This window comes from Neomonachus schauinslandi, chromosome 8, assembly GCF_002201575.2.
Source record: "Neomonachus schauinslandi chromosome 8, ASM220157v2, whole genome shotgun sequence".
NCBI lineage: Eukaryota > Metazoa > Chordata > Mammalia > Carnivora > Phocidae > Neomonachus > Neomonachus schauinslandi.
In genome coordinates this window covers 129118319-129125309 of record NC_058410.1, presented here as the reverse complement: position 1 = coordinate 129125309, position 6991 = coordinate 129118319, and the positions used below count along the sequence as shown (strand labels likewise).

Below are 6991 nucleotides of genomic sequence, written 5' to 3'. Positions count from 1 at the left end.
ATTTCCTGACCAAAGTTCATGTACGGTGTAATTTAAGTAAAAGCCCTGATTACATTCTGTGCTGTTCTGAGTTAAATGAACCTGATATGTGTAGAAGGGCAGAGGCGAGTACATGTGCTTTCCTCCCCCAGATCAGTAAAAAGCAGCACGAGCAAAGCATTAGCTGAGGCCGATTCTAAACACCAAATAGCTAATTCTAGGAGTTGGAAACAAAAATAGACTATCTAGAGTACGGACAAGACCTGTGTATTGATTTATTAATTTATGTATCACACCCAGTTGCTTCAATGGAGAGCCATACTTTAATGTATACATATTTGCAAATGCGATTCTCAGGTTATTCATCTGAATATAACAAACAGTTAAATATCAGCCAAATTAAAATCTGTTGTATGTACATTGCTAAACGCCCTACTTTGAATTTCTCAGTGGGTCTATTAATTTTCCTGCGAGATGATTGTAGATATATCCAAAAGCATATTCTGAATGATTAGGGCGCTTTCAGAAATTTATCCTATTAGTAACCTACCTTCTGGTAATAGACACCTTATTCTGAAACCATCCCACTCTATTAAATCATGACACTATCCAATGAAACACGAGCAGAGGAGCGAATGTTAAGATGAAGTCTGCCGTTTCCAAATTTATAATAAGCTCCATGTATTTCATTGTCTTAAACTCTGCTTACTGTATTTAGGTTATTGATTTACCAGGGCAAGATATACCAATAAAAAGGAGGAATTGTTTTGATATTTAAGAGTAGGTTCTTATCTGACTCATAGCAAGAAATTGGCAAAATGTTATAGCAAGAAATTGGCAAAATTGTAATAAGTTACAAATAATAGATTATAAGTATTCTAATGACTTATAAATAAATTATATATAATTATAAATTACATATAAATTATAAGTAATTATAATTACTATAAACATTATGGATTCCCTATCTCCAGAGTCTTGAGAGTATAGTGATTTAATCCCGAGTTTTCATTCTTAGGTTTGAAATAAAGGCCTATGTGAGAGATGTGTCCCCTACTCCTCCTTGTGGGGGGCATAATCATCCTTATCTGGCTCTTATTTTTTCCCATATCACTAATCACTATCAAAAAACTGTAAAGTATACATTTTCATTTGCTTTTTTTTTTAAGATTTGATTTATATATTTGATAGAGAACTAGCACAAGCAGGGGAAGCGGCAGAGGCAGAAGGAGAAGCAGGCTCCCCACTGAGCAGGGAGCCCCACAGGGGGACTGAATCCCAGGACCCTGGGATCATGACCTGAGCCGAAGGCAGATGCTTAACCAACTGAGCCACCCAGCGCCCATGTACTCATTTGCTTTTATTCTTCCATTCCCAGAATGTAAGCTCTGTGAAGGGAAGGATTTTTGAGTGTTTTATTTTACTGACGTATTTATATAATAGGCACTCACTAAGTATTGGTCGAATGAATAGATATGAAACCTCACGCAGCATAAAGTGACACTGTACAACAACTTAATAATAATTGGAACAAAAACATGAGTTCGGGGCCCCTGGGTGGCTCAGTCAGTTAAGTATCCGACTCTTGATTTTGGCTCAGATCATGATCTCAGGGTTGTGAGATTGAGCCCCACCTCTGGCTCTGAACTCAGGACAGAGTCTGCTTGTCCTTCTCCCTCCCCTTCTGCTCCTCTGTCTCTCTCTCAAATAAGTAAATCAAATATTAAAAAACAAAAAAACATGAGTTAAACTCAATGCTGGGACTAGTGAGGAAGTTTCAAAAATTTACTTCAGATAGCAGTTTCTCCAGAGAGACTTCTCTGAAGTGCCCAGTATGGGCTGGATGCTCCTGCTATGTGCCCAAACAGATCTCCATCCTTTACCACAATATGAAATCTTACCAGACTGACCATTTTTCCCTTCCTTGTTCTCGGAGCTCACTGTGCTCTGAAGACAGGGCCACAGGGTTTTGTTTGTTCGTTCTTAGAATCTTGGTTCCTAGAAAGCACTCAGTTACAAAAGCAAAGGGAAGGGGGTCTTGAAGGAAAAGATAGAGGGGATGGGGAATAGAAAGGAAGAGATGAATAAAGGATGGGAAAAAAGTTGCTCATTTAATCAAGATAGAACATCTGGACAAGGGAAGAATTTGGGTATTGCCGTAGGATTCCCAAGAGAGGTTTATTTAACAAATGAATTTGGATTTATGAGTACCTCTGTGTGCCAGGTATGCTTCTAGCCACTGAGGGGGTTGCAGTGAACAAAGAGATGATGTCATTGTCCTCATGGAGCACTTTTAGGTTAGTTTAAAAAAAAATTTTGTTTTAGTTTTAAATTTTTTTGGTGGGGGGGAGACAGACAATAAACAAATGTAATATTGTATATGTAAAACAATGCACAACATAATGTGAAATATAGTGGAAAATGTATAAGTTGTAAAAATAAATGAATTATATAAAATAAATGAATTATATAAAATATATGAATTATATAATATATGTAAATATAATATATAATATATGATATTATATGATATGATATAATGTAGAATTTGGGGATGCTTAAAGGGAATCCGTGAATTGCCTTTGTAAAGATTCCTCATAAGCCCTTACCTGTAAAATGCTGTTTGCAGTATCCCAGAATGCAAAGCACAACAGAAATCACTCCAGGAGTGGCATTTATAACTTACATGTGTGCCTCAACCTAGCCTGAATGTGGGAGGAACGATTTGCCTAGATGTTGAAACCATGCATAGACCTTCGAGGGGCCCATCTCCTAGTTGCGTGCAGAAGCACCCCGCCCCGAGGGGAGACTTGGGGATCTGGAGGCTTCCTGCGCGCAGGCTTCCTTCTTGCGCCCCTGGGCGGGACCCTCCTTTTTGAACTGACAGCAGAGATGAAAAGGGTTTGAGAACTTACAGACCAGATAAACTTCTCCAGACTTTTGGTTAAAAACGACTGCACTCCGTTTCTTTCTTCAAGGTCTTGATTAAGTTGGTATTATTTACAAAGTCGTTTCAGTAGACAAAGAATCGAGTCTTGTACCGGAACGGAGGTGTTTGCAGGATCTGGGTCCCCACGGTAGACTGCTGCGGGTACGTGATAATAATAAGAAATACACTGCCACTTTTGCTTTAATACAGGCGAATTATTTTGCTAGCATATGGAAGAGTGTGCTTTGGGTACCACAGTGCTTTGTGGTAGAGGGGAAAAAACCCAAAACCAATTACATGAATGAGGTAGAATGACTGTGTTATTGCAGTACATAAGACTTTGATTATATACTGCCAAGATTCATACCAGCCTAGTAGTTGTTGACAGATAAAGTAACAAAAATGAAACTCATTTATTTTTTTCTTTATTGAGACCTCAAGGAAAAGCAGATTTTCAGTTCTTGTACTTACTACGTTGATAGAACAGAGACTGACAGCGAAAATGTGCCAGTCCAGAAATATAAATTAAACCTCGGTTCATATCAAAATTCCATTTAGTCTTGGAAAAGGAGCTGCTGTTTGGATTATTTTTGATCCTAAATCAAATATACAGTGGAGGATCACAGTATACCTGGTATTTGTTAACCCTTTCCTGTGAACAATACTTGCAACCTTATTGTTGTTTTCGGTCGACGATGCTTTATTTCTTTCGCAGTGTTTGAGGCAACTTGAATTATCGTCAGGGTAGGTTATCTTTTACTGAATGCAAATTGCTAGCAACAGACATATACATTTCAGTCTGCAGGAAGTATGAAACTAGGTTTGGAAAATTGATAACAGACTCTTTTCTCTATTACAAAGTCTTATTCAATGCTACAGTTTGATTATTGAGACAAGGACAAAAGTAAGTGAGAAATATAAAGTGAGGATTTTTGGATTGTTTGTTGAGATTGTTGATGTGTATTGAACAAAACTTCTGACTAGATCATTTGTACCTTCCCTTCATGTAACTTAAGTTGACAGAGCAAAAAGGACCTTTTACTTTCTTTTCTTTTTCTCTCTTTATCTCCTGCCCTCCTTTACCCTTCCTTCCTTCCTTCCTTCCTTCCTTCTTTCTTCTTCCCTCCTTCCCTCTCTTCTTTCTCTTCACTTTCTTTTTATTCATCTGTTGACATGGAAATTTTGCTACAGTTTCTCATAACTAAGACACTACGAAATCGATGACAGAATTCTGGAAACAACAACACGGTAGACTTGGGGAATGGATATACAAGTGGGTAAACAGAACAATCAGTGAACCCTAAACATCATTATAATCCAACAATGTCCATTTCTTTGAGTATATCCTAAACATAATTCTGTTTAAATTTTTTTTTATTATTATTCTAAAGTCTACATTTGATCATATTCTCATTAATTTTTTAGCAACCGAAAGCATGAACTCATTTCTTGAATTACCTTTTCTGACCTTTTGCAAGACGATAATTACAAAAAAGGGAGGCCTGGAAGGACTTGTACAAAAATTAAGCTTATAAAGTAGCTAAAATGGCCCTTCTGTGCTGGTGTCGATTTCAAAATTAACATTTTGGTTCATGTGCTTCTAATAATCACTGACCCTTACTTCATGTACTTTCCACAGGAAATGAATATAGCAGAAATTACTTTGACCCACTGATGGATGAGGAAATCAACCCAAGGCAGTGTGGGATGGAGGTCAGCAGAGAGGGTGAGCTAGAATTAAGTATGTAATTTTTGTGTCAGAATATTCTTTTCCATTCATGAAAATGAGGTGACAAAGATCACACATGCAGTTCCGTTTAGATTTTGCGGCTTACAATTTAAATGGTAAGTTTTAACCACTAACAACATGATGGGCAGTGAAGGTAGTTTTTGATCAAGGACAGCCAGCTGGTCAGAGAGAAGAGGCAGGGATTTGCTTTCATTTGACACCGCCGCCGGAAGCAGTTTGGTGTCATTATAAGGCCCGTGTTATGCGTATGAGGAGCATCATCACTTTACAAATTCCATCTCTGCTCTTTGAGTTTAAAATGAGCATTCTTCGATGAGTTGCAAAATTCATCTAGCGTAAGAAGATTCTGTGCATGGTGACTACTGATTCCTTTCATTGGAGGCGGGACACCGCTGCCTGGGTTCTGAACCACAAAGGTGCAGTGGTCTGATGATTTCTTCTTCTATAACCTTGAGTCTGTTGCAGTTGTAAAATAGCAATTCAGAAGATGACATTTCACACTGGGCACCAGTCACTGAATCTGAACTTTTTAGGGGAAGATGGGGTAAATCTTCACAGATAGAGGGGCTCAAGCACAGTGCAAAAATTATTTTAAAAGACAGTTTTCAATAACTACACCTCTTTTTAGATGACACAGAATCCACGGATATCATCAAAAGACGTATGTACAAGATAAGGCAAGAACTTACTCTCAGGGCAGTTTTTACCAGTAACTCAAATCAAGGTGAATTGAAAACTGGAAAAATCTCAACCTTATATTTGCCCAACACACTTGGGGGATGAAAGATAATCCCAATGCGTTCTGGAGAGGAGTATCAGTTGGATTCTTCTTGAAATCTGTTTTAAATCCTTGGAGATCACAATATATAGTTGTGTTTGATGGAGTTTTTGTAATGTAAGGATTAAAGTTGGCTTAATAAGATGTTCAATGATATATGATGAGGAATGGCTGTAAGCACGGACAGGCAAGTGACCCAAAATATTGTGGGCCACTCTTCCCTAGTCAGCAGTGATCGCCCAATGCCTGGGGTTCACTTTGGGTCCCGTGTTTCAGAACAGGCAGCTGTCTTTATATCCAGTTTTAAGCCTGCAATTAGTAATCATTTCTTTTTCTTTTTGCCGGGTATTCAAGCCTATTTCATCTAGGGGAATAGACAGTGCTAATGAACACAAGATTGCCTTCCACATCCTCTGTGGCACAGAGCTGAAGACCATGCAGGGACGTAACAGGGCTGGGAGGGGCCCCCTGAGCAAAGGTGCAACGCACAGCATTTTGTGTGTTTGCCCCATCTATCTTCACCCTGGTTCAGCTTTGTTCTCATATTTATTTGTTTATAATTTGTTTTTTTCCCTCAAATCAATACAGCTTTTATTGCATCTTTAAAATATCACAAATAAGTCTGAAAAATCATCCGACATCTTGCTGTTTCTGTAGCTGGGCAACTTAGATCTTATTCATCAGCCTGCCAGACTGGTCCTTTTTCTGAAGCATAGACACCATCTCCAAATTTTCTGTCATCCTTGTTTTTAACTGTGGTGGCTCACTGAATCAAAGCAGCTGAGTGTGATCCCAGTTCAGTGTCCTTTCCTTCAAGAATTAACTCATCTTTCTTGAGTTACTGAACAAGCAACACCTAGTCTCATCCAAACCCTGGGGATGTATTTTTCACCCAAGAAATTTCAGATTTCAACAAGAGAACCATTCTCCTGAATGACAACGTTGGTGGTGAAGTGAGATTTCACAGGCCTCATCTTGTAATGGAAGCCCAGTGTCACGCCCTTGACCATGTTCTGTACACAACTACAGACAGTGTGGACAGTAGCCAGTTCTTTGCTGTTTCCTATCACTTGTCAGCTCAGAGCCTCTTCTATTTCTTTCCAAGGAGTCTGAGTTCTACATTGATGTGCTTGGAGTCTCTTTTCAGGGTTCCTCTGGGGCCTTTCACAATAACAGTGTCCCTTCAGAGTGATGTCGACACTTTCGGAATGTCGACAGTCTGATCGCTGAGAATGGTCTCCATTCTCACAGTAGATGTGGCAAAGCTGTTTATAATTTGTACTCTACTTGCTTCCAAAATAGTTGGAGACAGCTTATAATAGAAATGTAAATGCATATGGTCAAAGCAAAGTTCAAATATAGATGAAAGAGGGATTTGAGAATGCCTATACGAAGAAGTAAATGTACGAGAAATCGAGGACAGTATTATAACTATAATTAATCACTTACTCTTACTTTGTGCTTCTTGGAAGTTAAATATAAAGGGATATCAGTTAGATAACGTTCAATGTTAAACAGAATTTATGACTCTTTTTCAGTGTCGATAACCCACCAT

At 38.5% G+C, this 6991-nt stretch overlaps 1 pseudogene; it reads right to left on the bottom strand.

The window, feature by feature from the left end:
• Positions 1 to 6109: 6109 nt before the first annotated feature.
• LOC110586783 lies at positions 6110 to 6679 on the bottom strand (annotated as a pseudogene).
• Positions 6680 to 6991: the final 312 nt, after the last annotated feature.